This window comes from Hippopotamus amphibius, chromosome 3 (genome assembly GCF_030028045.1).
Source record: "Hippopotamus amphibius kiboko isolate mHipAmp2 chromosome 3, mHipAmp2.hap2, whole genome shotgun sequence".
Classification (NCBI taxonomy): Eukaryota; Metazoa; Chordata; class Mammalia; order Artiodactyla; family Hippopotamidae; genus Hippopotamus; species Hippopotamus amphibius.
In genome coordinates, this window is record NC_080188.1 from 126,357,904 (window position 1) to 126,373,514 (window position 15,611).

Consider the following 15,611-nt stretch of genomic DNA (forward strand, 5'->3'; position numbering starts at 1 on the left):
GAAACCATAAACAAGACTAAAAGGCAACCCTCAGAATGGGAAAGGATAATTGCCTATGAAACAACGGACAAAGGATTAACCTCCAAAATATACAAGCAGCTCATGAAACTTAATAACAAAAAAGCAAATAACCCAATCCACAAATGGGCAGAAGACCTAAATAGACATTTCTCCAAAGAAGACATACAGATGGCCAACAAACACATGAAAAGATGCTCAACATCGCTCATCATCAGAGAAATGCAAGTCAAAGCCACAATGAGGTATCACCTCACACCAGTCAGAATGGCCATCATCACAAAATCTGGAACAAATGTTGGAGAGGGTGTGGAGAAAAGGGAACTCTCCTGCACTGTTGGTGGGACTGTAAGTTGGTACAGCCACTATGGAAAACAATTTGGAGGTTCCTTAAAAAACTACAAATAGAACTACCATATGATCCAGTAATCCCACTCCTGGGCATATACCCAAAGAAACCCATAATCCCAAAAGAAACTTGTACCATCATGTTTATTGCAGCACTATTTACAATAGCCAGGACATGGAAGCAACCTAAATGCCCATCAACAAATGAATGGATACAGAAGATGTGGCATATATATACAATGGAATATTACTCAGCTATAAAAAGGGATGAGATGGAGCTATATGTAATGAGGTGGAGAGAACTACAATCTGTCATACAGAGTGAAGTAAGTCAGAAAGAGAAGGACAAATGTTGTATGCTAACTCACATATACGGAATCTAAAAATGGTACTGATGAACTCAGTGACAAGAACAAGGATGCAGATACAGAGAATGGACTGGAGAACTCGAGGTATGGGAGGGGGCGGGGGGTGAAGGGGAAACAGACAAAGCGAGAGAGTAGCACAGACATATATATACTACCAACTGTAAAATAGTCAGTGGGAAGTTGTTGTATAACAAAGGGAGTCCAACTCGAGGATGGAAGATGCCTTAGAGGACTGGGGCGGGGAGGGTGGGGGGGACTCGAGGGGAGGGGGAGTCAAGGAAGGGAGGGAATATGGGGATATGTGTATAAAAACAGATGATTGAACCTGGTGTACCCCCCCAAAAAATAATAAAAAAATAAATAAATAAAAATTAAAAAAAATAAAATTAAAAAAAAAAAACTTGGGTGGATATTTTTGAATTATACATGGTTTTCTGTATTCTAAATACAAGTCTTTTGTTGACTGTATGTTTTGCAGATATTTTCTCCCAGTCTATGTCTTGCCTTTTCATTTTCAAAAACAGTATTATTTGCAGAATAAAACATTTTCATTTTACTGAAGTCCAATTTTTTTTCTTTTGTACTTTGTGCCTTTTGTGTCATGTTTAAGAAATCTTAGCCCATCTACAGTTGAATGAATAAAGAAGATGTGCTATATAATGGAATATTACTCAGCTATAAAAAGGAATGAAATCTTCTATTGGCAACAACATGAATGGAACTGGAGGGTATTATGCTTACTGAAATAGGTCAGACAAAGACAAATACTGTATGTTTTCACTTATATGTAAAATCTAAAAAATAGAACAAACAAATATGACAAAACAGAAATGGATTTACAGATACAGAGAGCAAACTAGTGGTTACTATAGGGGAGAGGGTTGAGAGGAGGGGCGAAATAGGTAAAGGGGATTAAGAAGTATAAACTGCCAGCTACAAAATAAATAAGACACAAGGATGTAATGTACAGCACAGAGAATATAGTCAAGATTTTATAATAACTTTGTATAGTGTGTAATCTATAAAAATATCAAATTACTCTGTTGTACACCTGAAACTAATATAATGTTGTAAGTCAAATACACTTCAATAAATTTTTTTAAAAAAGAAAGCAATCTTTGCCAAACCCAAGGCCATTATGATTTTCTCCAGGTTTTTTTTTCTAGAGACTTTATAGTTTTAGCTCTTACATTTAGGTCTATAATCCATTTCTTTTTTCTTTTTCTTTCTTTCTTTCTTTCTTTTTTTGGCTGTGCTGTACAGCATGTGGGATCTTAGTTCCATAAACAAGGATGGAACCCATGTCCACTGCATTGGAAGTGCAGAGTCTTAACCACTGGACTGCCAAGGAAGTATTTATTTATTTATTTATTTATTTATTTATTTATTTATTTAATAATCCATTTCGAGTTAACTTTTGTACATGGTATGAAGTAAGGGCATGCTTCTCTCTTTTTCTTTTTCTTTTTTCCGTTTTTCATACAGTTATCGAATTGTTTCAACACCACTTGTTGAAGAAACTATCCTTTCTCCATTGAATTACTTTGACACCATAGCTGAAAACCAACTGACCCTATACACACAGGTGTACTTTTGGACTCTCTGTTCTGTTGCATGTATCTATATGTTTATCTTTATGCCAATACCACAAAGTCTCAATTATGGTAGCATTATAATACATCTTGAATTCAGATACTGTAATCCCTCAACTTTCCTCTTGTTTTCATCCTTTCCATTTTCTTATAAATGTTAGGATACAGCTTGTTAACGTCTACAGTTTGGGGAGCACTGACGTCTTAACATCAAGTTTCTCAGGCCATGATCTCAGGTGTGTCTCTATCCTTATTTAGATTTTCTTTAATTTCTTTATGCGTTGTTTTGTAGTTTTCAGTGTCTAGGTCGTGCACGTCTCTTGTCAAATTTATCCCTAAATATTCAATATTTTATGGGATTTTAAATGTTTTTAAATTTTAAATTTATGATTTCTCATTGCTAGTACATAGAAATATAATTTATTTTCTGTTTGTTTGTTTCTTTGGGTTTTTTTGGCCATACCACATGGCTTGTGGGATCTTAGTTTCCTGACAAGGATCGAACCTATGACCTTGGCAATGAAAGAACCGAGTCTTACCCACTGGACCACTGGGGAATTCCCTGTAATTTACTGTTGAATATCGCATCCTGCAACCTTGCTAAACTCCCATTTTAGTTCTAGTAGCTTTTTTTTTTTTTTTTTGAGTGGTGGGTAAATTTCTCAGGGTTTTCTACATAGATGATCAACATCAAAGGCAGCTTTGCTTTTTCTTTTCCAATTCAGATAACTGGATGTCTTTTCATTTCTTTTCTTTTCTTTTTTCTTTTTCTTTTTTTTTTTCTTACTTTATTGCACTGGCTGGAACCTCCAATACAAGTCTGAATAAAAGTGGTAGCAATGGACATCCTCGCCTTTTTCCAGCTCTTAGGAGGAAAGCATTCTCTTTCACCATTAAGTAACATGTTTGCTGTGGTTTTTTTTCTCTAGATGCCTTTAATTGGGTTGAGGAAGTTCCTCTCTATTCCTCCTTTTCTGGGGGTTTTTATCACGCTGATCAAATTTTGCCAAATGCTTTTTCTGTATCTATTGAGATGATCATATTAAACGTACACATTTAACTTAATAAAGTCTTAACATAAAACAATAATCTTGTGCCTCACTCACTTCCCTACAAGAAAAAGACCTTAAAATTTTTCTTTGGTTGTTATCTTGCCCACCATGATCTATATAGAGTGGTCGCTGAATATCCCAGTTCCACTTTTTTTAATTACATAAATTAGACATTATTATTATTGCTTTAAACCAACCATGTTTATTTGGATTTAACTACATGCTCACCATATTTTCACTTCATTATTCCTTCCTACAACTTGAGCTATCCTTCTAGGATAATTTTCTTTCCTCTTGAAACATACCCTTTAAAAGATCTTTGAGCAGATTCCTTGCTATGAAACTCAGTTTTTCATGATCTGAAAATGGGTTCATTCCACCATCATTCTTTTTTAAAAAAAATTAATTAATTAGGGCTTCCCTGGTGGCGCAGTGGTGAAGAATCCGCCTGCCAATGCAGGGGACACAGGTTCTATCCCTGGTCCGGGAAGATCCCACATGCCGCGGAGCAACTAAGCCCGTGCGCCACAACTACTGAGCCTGTGCTCTAGAGCCTGCAAGCCACAACTACTGAGCCCACGTGCTGCAACTGCTGAAGCCCATGCACCTAGAGCCCGTGCTCTAGAAGAGAGGCCACCCCAATAAGAAGTCTGCTCACCACAACTAGAGAAAGTCTGCACACAGCAAGGAAGACCCAATGCAGCCAAAAATAAATAAATAAATAAATAAATAAATAAATAAATAAATAAATAAATTTATTAAAAATTAATTAATTAATTGGCTGCATTAGGTCTTCGTTGCTGCTCGCAGGCTTTTTCTAGTCGCAGAGCACTGGCTCTAGGCACACAGACTTCAGTAGCTGTGAATCACAGGCTCTAGAGCGCAGGCTAGGTAGTTGTGGCGCACCAGCTTAGCTGCTCTGTGGCACGTGGGAATCTTCTCAGGCCAGGGATCGAACCCATGTCCCCTACATTGACAGGCGGATTCATAACCACCACGCCACCAGGGAAGTCCCTCTTCTTCTTCTTTTTTTGTTTTTTCTTTCTTTTTTTTAAATATTTATTTATTTATTCAGTTGCACCAGGTTGCAGTATGGGAACTCTTAGTTGCGGCTCCCATGTGGGATATAGTTCCCTGACCAGGGATGGGACCTGGGCCCCCTGCATTGGGAGCACAGAGTCTATCCACTGCACCACCAGGGAAGTTCCTATTCCACCATCATTCTTTTTTTTCTTTAATTAATAATTTGCCTGCGTCAGGTCTTAGTTGCAGCATGCGGGATCTTTCCTTGAGGTATGAGGGCTTAGTTGCTCTGAGGCATGTGGGATCTGACCAGGGATGGAACCCATATCCCCTGTATTGGAAGGCAGATTCTTAACCACTGGACCACCAGGGAAGACCCCACCATCATTTTTTTTAATGAATTTATTTATTTTTTTAATTGGCTGTGTTGGGTCTTCGTTGCTACACACAGGCCCTCTCCAGTTGCAGCGGGGGCGGGGGGGGGGGCGCTGCTCCTCATTGTGGAGCACGGGCTCCTCATTGTGGTGGCTTCTCTTGTTGCAAAGCACAGGCTCTAGGTGCATGGGCTTCAGTAGTTATGGCACATGGGCTCAGTAGTTGTGGCGCACAGGCTTAGTTGCTCCACAGCACGTGGGATCTTCCCAGACCAGGAATTGAACCCATGTCTCCTACATTGGCAGGCGGATTCTTAACCACTGCACCATCACAGAAGTCCTATCCATTATCTCTTAATATATTACCTCTTCTCTGTGCTTTCCATATGTTCTTTCTGTGACTTATTAATAAAATGACTAGATAAACCATAGGGAAAAAATATTAGCAAGACAAATACCTGAAAAAGTACTTACATCCAGAATATATAAAGAACATCTGCAACAACATTGTAAAGCAATTATACTCCAATAAAGATCTAAAAAAAAGAAAGAACCCCTACATATCAATGATAAAAAGACAAACAATAAATATGGGCAGAAGAATTGAAAAGAAACTTCACAAAAAATGATACACATGGGATAGACTGGGAGCTTGGGACTGACATTTACACACTGCTATATTTACAACAGATAACCAACAAGGACCTACTGTATAGCACAGGGAATTCTGCTCAACACTCTGTAATAACCTAAATGGGAAAAGAATTTGAAAAAGAATAGATACATGTATATGTATAACTGAATCACTTTGTTGTATACCGGAAACTAACACAACATTGTTAATTAACTGTATTCCACATAAAATAAACAATTTTTAAAAAGATACACAAGTCAATGATCAATAAACACACAAAAAGGTATTTATCAAAGGGAATTCCCTGGCGATCCAGTGCTTAGGACTCTGAGCTTTCACTGCCAAGGACCCAGGTTCAGTCCCCGGTCAGGGAACAAAGATCCCGTAAGCTGCTAGGCTCGGCCAAAAAAAAAAAAAAGTCATCAAAGATACACAAATTCAAACTACAATAAGATACCACTTCACATATACTAGAATAAAAAAAGCTAAAATATCAAATGATGGAGAAGATGTGGAGCAACGGGAACTCTTGCCGTTGAGAGAAAATGGTACAACCACTTTGGGAAACTGGCACTTACAAAGTTAAGTCTACATTTCTCTCTTACATACTTTCCCAAAATAAAATTAAAAATACATTCACAAAAAGTACAAGGATGTTTATAGCTTGTTTATAATATGAAAAACTGTAAACTACCTAAATGTTCATCAGCAAATGAATGGATAAAGAAATTGTGGTCTAGTCACACAATGGACTACAGTTACTGCACCCTGCACCTCCTACCATGAAAAAAACGTACTGTGTCTGGTAGGCATTGTTTGGATTTAGACAACAGCACGTACTACACGTGGGAATTCTATTCTGATCCACTCACTGAGTGGCTGGAAGGCTTCCAGGTTTGAGTAGGGCCCGAGCAAGAGAGAGCTCTATGTATGTGCAGGCTAAGGTACAACGTTCCTGCCTATCGTGACCTAGAAATTGTCAGCCCCACCAAGTTCGAGGTGATATATTCAAGATTAGACCTGAGAAGATCCAAAATTTCATGACTATACAGCTTGACCCCGTCTATATCCGTTGCATCAATACCTCTCCCTCAGCTCACACTTATGGCCTTTTGGGGAGTCCCTTTGACCAGTAAACAGTAAAAACTCAGGCCTGGTTCTTACATGGGTCAGTATGATAAGTGGGAGAAAACCAAAAATGAATTACTGCTGTTCTACAGTCCTACTCAGGGTGAAAAACAGTAGTGAGGGGTAATCCTCCCAGTGGGCAGAGCTTCAAGCAGTAGACCTGGTCACCAGCTTGGTGTGAAGTGGAAAATTAATGGCCTGGGATTAATGGATTTCAGGATGTATGGACTCCTGGGCAGGAGTGAAAGCCTCAGGTGTTCGGTCAGAGGCCTGGAAATAACAAGGTTGAGAGGCCAGAGACAAGGAAGTATGGGGAAGAAGCATGTGAATAGATCTATGGGAGTGGGGACAAAGAGTGTAGATCTGTGTCTCGTGTTACTGCCCACCAGACAGCACCCATCACAGAGAGGAACTGAACAATATGGTGGACAATGTGCCTTCTCCTGTAGGTGTAAGTCAGCTTCTGTCTAGCCTACGCTAGTGTTTGCACAATTGGTTCCTTAAGTAGTACCACAGTGGCAGGAATGCAGGTTATGACCCAATAACGTGGGTGGTGAATTACACTGGATCCATGCTCTAGAGTGGCTGTGATTTGCCCATACTGGGACTGGCATGCACTCTGGGTATGTGTTTGCCTTCCCTGCCTGCAGTGCCTTGGCCAGCACCACCATCTGAGGGCTTAAAGAGTGTTTATTCTACCATCCCTGGACCTACTTTATAGAGAATGAGATGTGACAATGGCCAGTTTGCCAAAGTACCACTAGTGCTACCATATGCTGCAACACCCAGAAGCTGCTGACCTGAGAGAATGCTAGAATGACCCCTTAAAGGTGCAGCAAGTACACTAGCTTGGGAGTGACCCCGCCTTCTGGATCTAGTACACATGGCCAGTGGGGGGAATATGCTTCCACCAAGTACACAAAGTTCCACTACATCGAAAGCTCTGGCTGCCAATTAGTCATGTTGGGCTCCTCATACCAGTTAGCCAGCAGCTAAGAAAGGAGTTCCAACACTAGCAGAAGTAACAAAACCTGATTATCATGAGGAGCTAGGGTTCTGTTTCACAAGGAGGACAGCAGAAATATATCTGGAAATCAAGAGATTCACCGACGTGCCTGTTGATAAGTATGTATGGGCAGTTGCAGCAACCACAGGATGACAAGGCTGGGCGCTGTGTTAACCCACTGGACTAGCAACCAGGTTCATGAATTGGATGATTCAATATTGTTAAGATATCAATTCTCCCCAAATTTATCTATAGATTCAGTGGATTCTCAGTTAAAATACTGGCAGAATCTTTTGTAGAAATTAAGTTGATTCTATAATATGTATTGAAATGCAAAGGACCTATAATAGATAAAACATCTTTGGAAAAGGACAAAGTTGGAGGAATTACATTACTTGATTTCAAATTTTACCTTAAAGCTATATATTGGAATTTGATTAAAGAAGGGTTTTTTTGAGAGACGTTCCTGGTGGTCCAGTGGTTAAGACTCTGTGCTTCCACTGCAGGGGGCATGGGTTCCACCCCTGGTCAGGGAACTAAGATCCCACATGCCAAGTGGTTCAGCCAAAAAAAAAAGAGAAGAAGAAGAAAGGTTTTTGGCAGTAAAAAAAAAAAAAAAAGTAACCAAGAAATTGGGATATTAGTATTAAAATATAGATAATGATATAAAGATATAGATAAATGGAACAAATTAGAGAGATCAGAAAGGGACCTACCTACACATACATGGTCAATTGATTTTTGATAAGGGTACCAAGAAAATTCAACGTGGAAAGGTGAATCTTTTCAAAAAATTGTGCTGGAACAATAGGGGAGGGAGAAACAAAACTGAAACCTTACCTCAGACTATATACCATAAATGGTTTCTTGTTTCTGCTAATATTCACTCACGGTAGTTTACTTTCATGGGTTTGGTGGTGGTGGTTTGTGAGATCAAACAATCCTGTAGGCTTAACTTGGCAAAACTTTGCTTATGCTTCTGCTGTTAGTTCCAGTGGGGGTGGGAGCGATAGGAGCATTGAATTCATTTTAGGACTAATTCAACCTCTCTTGTGGATTTAGCTCCAAGTGGGAGTCTCAAAATCAGTGTTTTAACCTTGTTTTTGTTCTGAGAATTTTAATTAATTTATTTATTAATTTTATTGGCTGTGTTGGGTCTTTTTTGCTGTGCGTGGGCTTTCTTTTTAGTTGCGGTGAGTGGGGGATACTCTTCATTGTGGTGCGCGGGCTCCTCATCGCCGTGGCTTCTCTTGTTGCGGAGCTCGGGCTCTAGGCGCATGGGCTTCAGTAGTTGTAGCACATGGGCTCAGTAGTTGTGGCTCACGGGCTCTAAAGCGCAGGGTCAAGAGTTGTGGCGCTCGGGCTTAGTTGCTCCGCGGCACGTGGGATCTTCCTGGAGCAGGGATCGAACCCGTGTCCCTGCATTGGCAGGCGGGTTCTCAACCACTGCACCACCTAGGAAACCCCCACGAATTTTTAAATGTTGGCCTAATGTTAATTACGTTTGCTAAATATTTTTAAACTGCAATTTTATTATCACTGTTGATAAAATTTCTGAATCTACAAATGATTCACTTTGTATTAATACGGTTTAATTAAAGAAATGTAAAATTGGATGTAAAGCAATTTAAAAAGTTTTTTTGTTGGAGCTGGTTGTTCTTACAGAGCAGAATAAAATTAGTCTGTGGACCTCCCTGCTTACGTAAAGGACTTAGAATCAAGTTATTGGTCAGTTCTCTGACATGTATGAGAAATCTCTACACCAGTTATGGACTTAGGATCTATTTCTATAACTCTCCTAAAAATGACACTTTCCCTATCTCTGAATGTTGTCCTTCCAGTGATAACTTGGAAGTGTATGAATCAAAATTCTATCAAACTAGAAAAGTAGGGGCTTCCTAGGTGGCGCAGTGGTTAAGAATCCACCTGCCAATGCAGGGGACACGGGTTCGATCCCTGCTCCAGGAGGATCCCACATGCCACGGAGCAACTAAGCCTGTGCACCACAACTATGGAGGCTGCACTTTAGAGCCCGTGAGCCACAACTATTGAGCCCATGTGCTGCAACTACTGAAGCCCAAGTGCCTAGAGCCCAAGCTCCACAACGAGAAGCCACGGCAATAAGGAGCCCGCGCACCACAATGAAGAGTATCCCCCACTCACCGCAACTGAAGAAAGCCCACGCACAGCAAAAAAGACCCAACACAGCCAATAAAATAAATGAATAAATTTATTTTTAAAAAAAAGCAGCTAGAAAAGTGCACTCAGATATTTAAGAAAGGCACTGTCGGGCACCTTTCTGGCTGCCCACCAGTTGATTTACTTTACATGTGATCTGTCCTAGTTCACTGGGCCCTAGGCACCAGCCCCCTCCACCGCCCCGACCCGTCTGCAGCACAGTAACAATAGCTACTGTTTCCTGAGCATTGACTGCATACTAGATATTGTGCTAAAGGCTTGTGCGTGGCTAATCCTTTGAATCTAATGCTTACAGCCAGGCTTTGAGGTGGGTGTTGTATCACTAGGATCTCTATATCACAGATTTGGTAGTAGGTTCAGAGACATTGGGTAACCTGCCCAAGGTCACACAGCTTAATGGAGGAGCCAGAATTTAAACCCAATTCTGTCCGACTTGAGAGCTGAGATCTTGTTGCCGGACCCACCACAACGTGGCTCGGGAGCCAAGTCCCAGATGCAGTGGCTGGAAAGACCCACAGGGGCCCTTCAGTTCTGCCTTGAAGCAAGTCCCTTTCCTTCCAGGCCCACCTCTGGCCCCAACGTGGTCACCTCAGGCAACAGTATGCTCACAGCAGCTCTGGTTTTTCAAGGTCCATTGTGATGCAGGGTCAAAATCTGTCTTCCTTTGGCTTCCATGAGATGGTCAGCCTTCTGCCTATGGAGCCTTCTAGAAGACACTAGGCTGCTCCCCTCCCTAGGAAATCCCCTCAGATCTTGACCCAAGCAAGGTATTTACTGTGGATACACAATGTGCCTGGGACAGCGCAGTGGGCCACACAAAGTTCTATCCCTGGTGGAATCCACACATTAAAGGAAGAAATAAAAAGTTCCATTTTGACAGTGACACATCCACCCACCCACCCCTTCTAGCCTTTCCGGATCACTGTCGATTTCTAGATTTGAGACCCTTTGGAAATGTGGTCCCAGATGAGGTAGCCACACAAAGGACAGGGCCCCGGAGCTGACTGTGATGATCTGGCACGAGATGCCCTGACTTGCGGCTTGGAGTGGCTGTAGGTCCAGGGCAATTCCAGAGCTTCACTCTGTTCAAATCTTGGCAAAGAAGGAAAGAAAATCCTGCTGCCTCCCTGCCAGACGCCAAACAGGCAGGCAGCGGGACCGGCCTGATCCCCTGGCCTCCCTACCGAGTTCTTCTCCCACCCCCACCAACGGTCTCCTGCACCTACCCCTCCTTCCCGAGCTAGAACCCACGGGCACTGGTGACTAAACTCACATTCTGCCCTTCTCTAGCTCCAAGTTTGTTTGTCTGTTCTTGCTGCACTGCCTCCCCCATCCCCACGCCCAACTTCTCAGTTCCTCCCCCAAACTCTTGCCTCTTCTACCTCCAAAATCTCTCTCCAGTCCAGCCAAAACTAAGTGTTAGTGCTGTTCCCTCAGACTGCACTCTTCCTCCTCATAGGTATTTGGAATAGGAGAGCACTTTGAGAGAGCATCACAGGTCAAACACACACACACACACACACACACTTCCTTTTATCCGGTGGCACTCCCTCTCTAGTCACTGACTCAGGACACAGTGGAACAAAAGGAGCCACGTTGCTGGTTTCCGTGTCATAAACAATAGATTTGGAAGAACGAATGCTCGGCTACTGAGCCCACCAAATTTCTACCCTCCCCAAGGGGCATAATGAAAGGAGAGGAGAAGAGAGGAACAGCAGGGGCTTCAGAAAGGAGCAGAGAAGTTGGGGTGTCCCCAGGAGGAGCCTGTGTCCCAGTCCCAATGGCCTACACCCTGGTTGAGGGGTAGAAATGAAAAGAGAACCCAGACAGATTGGGTTTCTCACAGCCCCGATGCCTGTGCTGTGCTTCTGGGCTGGACGGAGCCAGAGTCAAGTGTGTCCTCAAGGATGATGGCTGATGGGAGCCCAAGAGTTGGGTCTGAGGGGCTTCACAGAGTCCCTGGGCATCATCAGAGACTGGGGCACGGGAGAAGAGTTGTGTGACCTTGGCCACCAAGAGCTGTGTGATCTTGGCATAAAGAGCTGGTAGATCTGGAGTGGTCCTGCTCTCAGGGTGGGGAGGGCCAGGATGCAATTGAAGGGACCAAGTGGGCTTTCCATAGGTGCCGGCGGGGACTGGATGCCTCTCCCCCAGGAATACTACCTCGCCTTTGTGGAGTGCTCACAGCATGGCCCTTCATGTGAATGGATCTCATTTAACTATCTCCAAACGACCCTGTGAGATACAATGATTCCCATTTTACAGATGACTGAATTGAGATACAGAGAAGGGAAGACACACATTCAAGGACACAGAAGCGGCAGGGCAGGTATTTTCACTTGTTTTTTAAAATCAATTGTATTAAGATATATTGCCTACAGTAAACACATAGGTTTTGAGTGTACAGTTCAATGAGTTTTGTTTGTTTGTTTGCTTTTTGGCCACGCCACAGGGCTTGAGAGATCTTAGTTTCCAGCCCAGGGATTGAACCTGGGCCTCAGCAGTGAAAGTGCTGAGTTCTAACCACTGGACCCCCAGGGAGTTCCCGACTCAATGAGTTTTAACAAACATGCAAACATCCATGTCCATCCCCACAATCAAGGTAAAGAACATCTCCACCACCCCCAAATGCTCCCTTATGCCTCATCCCAGTCAATCCCACACCCACCCCGTGCCCTAGGCAATCAGTGATCTGCTTTCTGACACTATTAATTACATTCTTCTTTCCTAGAATTTCATACAATATGTACTCTTTGTGTCTGGCTTCATACGTCCTCTATTGTAAAGTTTCCATTCAAATATTTTGCTCTTCTTTTTTGTCTTGTTTTGTTATTGAGTTTTTAGAGTTCTTTATACATCTGGATATAAGTCTTTGACTTTGCAATATGTGTATTGCAAATATTTTTTCCCAATTTGTGGCTGGCCTTTTCGTTTTGCTAATGATGTCTTTCTAAGAATAGATTTTAATTTATTTCATCAATTTTTTTCTTTTATGGTTCATGCTTGATCTGGGACTTCCCTGGTGGAGCAGTTGTAAAGGATGCGCCTGCCAATGCAGGGGACATGGGTTCAATCCCTGTTCCATGAATATCCCACGTGCCGCAGAACAACTAAGCCTGTGCGCCACAACTACTGAGCCTGTGTGCCTAGAGCCGGTGCTCTGCAACATGAGAAGCCACCACAATGAGAAGCCCGTGCACCACAATGAAGAGTAGCCCTGGCTCTCCTCAACAGGAGAAAGCCCGTGCAGTAACGGAGACCCAGTGCAGCCCAAAATAAACAAATACAATTATTTAAAAAGAAATATGGTTCATGCTTGTTCTATCCTATTAAAGAAATCTTTGGTCATCCTAAAGCCATCAAATTTTTCTCCTGGGTTTTCTTCTAGAACACTTTAGAATTTTCTAGTTCTAGTTTATAGTTTAATAGTTTTAGTTCCATGTTAAGTCTATAATCTATTTTGAATTAGTTTTTGTGTAGGGTATGAAGTAAGGATCGAAGCGCTTTTTTTTCCCCAAATGGATGTCCAGCTGTCCCAGCTTTATTTGCTGAAAAGCCTACCCTTTTCTCATTGAATTCTCTTGACCCCTTTGTCACAGATCAATTGACCATACATGTGCAGATCTATTTCTGGGCCTTATTCTGTTCCATAGGTTTATGTTTTGACATATGTTTCTATTTTTATGCTAATACTACGCTGTCTTATAAGTCCTCTGATCTCATTCTTCTTTTCCAAGATTGCATTGGCTATTCCAGGTTGTGCTGATGAGCATGTGGAGAAACTGGAACTCTTGTGCATTGCTGATGGTATCAGGCTAATACCAACTACTTTACAAAGTAAGTTGGGAAGTGTCCCCTCCTCTGCTTTTTTGTTTTGTTTTGCTTTATAAATTTATTTATTTATTTATTGGCTGTGTTGGGTCTTCGTTGCTGCACGCTGGCTTTCTCTAGTTGTGGGGAGCGGGGGCTACTCTTCGTTGTGGTGCGTGAGCTCCTCATTGCCGTGGCTTCTCTTGTTATGGAGCATGGGCTTCAGTAGTTATGGCACATGGGCTCAGTAGTTGCGGCTCACGGGCTCTATAAAGTGCAGGCTCAATAGTTGTGGTGCACAGGCTTAGTTGCTCCGTGGCATGTGAGATCTTCCTGGAGCAGGGCTCGAACCCATGTCCCCTGCATTGGCAGGCAGATTCTTAACCACTGCACCACCTAGGAGGCTTGCCCTCTTTTGTTTTCTCTTCAAAACTTAAAGATGTTGCTTCACTGTCTTCTTGCTTCCATTGTTACCAACAAGAAATCTGTTGTCATCAACAGATTTATTTCTCAGTATGTAACATATCTTTTATTTCTTTTTTCTAAAATATTTATTTATTTATTTATTGGCTGCCTTGGGTCATCGTTGCTGTGTGCAGGCTTTCTCTAGTTGTGGTGAATAGGGGCCACTTTTTGTTGAGGTGCATGGGCTTCTCATTGTGGTGGCTTCTCTTGTTGCAGAGCACGGGCTGTAGGTGTGCAGGCTTCAGTAGCTGCAGCGTGTGGGCTCAGTAGTTGTGGCACACTGGCTCAGTAGTTGTGGCACATGGGCTTAGTTTCTCCACAGCATGTGGGATCTTCCCAGACCAGGGATCAAACCCATGTTCCCTGAATTGGCAGGTGGATTTTTAACCACTATGCCACCAGGGAAGTCTTGCTATTTTTTTTTTTTCTGACTGCTTCTTAGCTTTTCTTTCTACCACTGGTTTGGAACACTTTGATGATGGCCTTTGATTTTTTTTTTTCATTTTTTTTGTGCTTGAGGTGGATTGAATTTTTAGATTTGTGGGTTTATAGTTTTCATCAGATTTAGAAAAGTTTTGTTGGTGGTGGTGGTGGTGGTTTTTTGTTGTTGTTGTTGTTGCATTGCCAGGCTTGTGGGATCCCTGAGTAGGGATCCACCCCGTGGCCCCAGCAGTGGAAGCTTAGAGTCCTAACCGCTGGACAGCCAGGGAATTCCCAGCATCTTCTTTCTTGACTTCTCTTTCCAGAACATTCCCAGACTCTCCTGCACACTCTTCCACCCAGGTCCTCCATGTTCTCCCTAGCAAAAGTCCCTACTCTCTCTTTGATCTCTCCTTCTGCTGAGGACCTCAGAAGTCCCACGGCTGTGACAATAAAGAAATTTTACATCCTGACCTCGGCCCATCCCTTGGGCAGCCCCCTCTCCGGTCTCCATTATCAACTATTTCAAACATTAACCTCCTTTTTAAAGCCTCTACATCCATCCACACCCTCAACAGAGCACCCGGTCTCCTGCTCCCCGCAAAAATAGAGACCAAGGAAGAGGAGACCTCGGCAGCACCAAAGCCCCATGGCATCGTAAGACAAACCTGCAGTCTTTGATTCAAAAAATGTGTTTTAGCAACTATTTATTGTATACTTACTCTGCTGGGCCCTTTCTGTTCAATAGTTATTTATTTCTCAGAAACATCAATTGAAAGAGGTGTTGTTATTCACATTTTACAGATCAGGAAATTGAGGCTCAGGGAAATTAAATTACTTGCCCAAGCATGTAGCTAATAAGTGGCAGAATAAGAATTCTTTCTGAAACATTAGTTTTATTCAATAGTATGTTAAAACATTTTGAAGAAAGACATGATTGCTTTAAACTTAACAAAATAAAGTAAATAGCAATGTAAAATAAATTCTACTCAAAGTAATATTGAAAGAATTGAAAGTAATATTGAAAGTATGTCATTCGTTACACTAAATGCGAGGAACTGGATACTTGCAATAAAAGGCAAACTGCCAGATAAGGTTAAAAAAACCAAACCAGGGATTTCCCTGGTGGTGCAGTGGTTGAGAATCCGCCTGCCAATGCAGGGGACATGAGTTC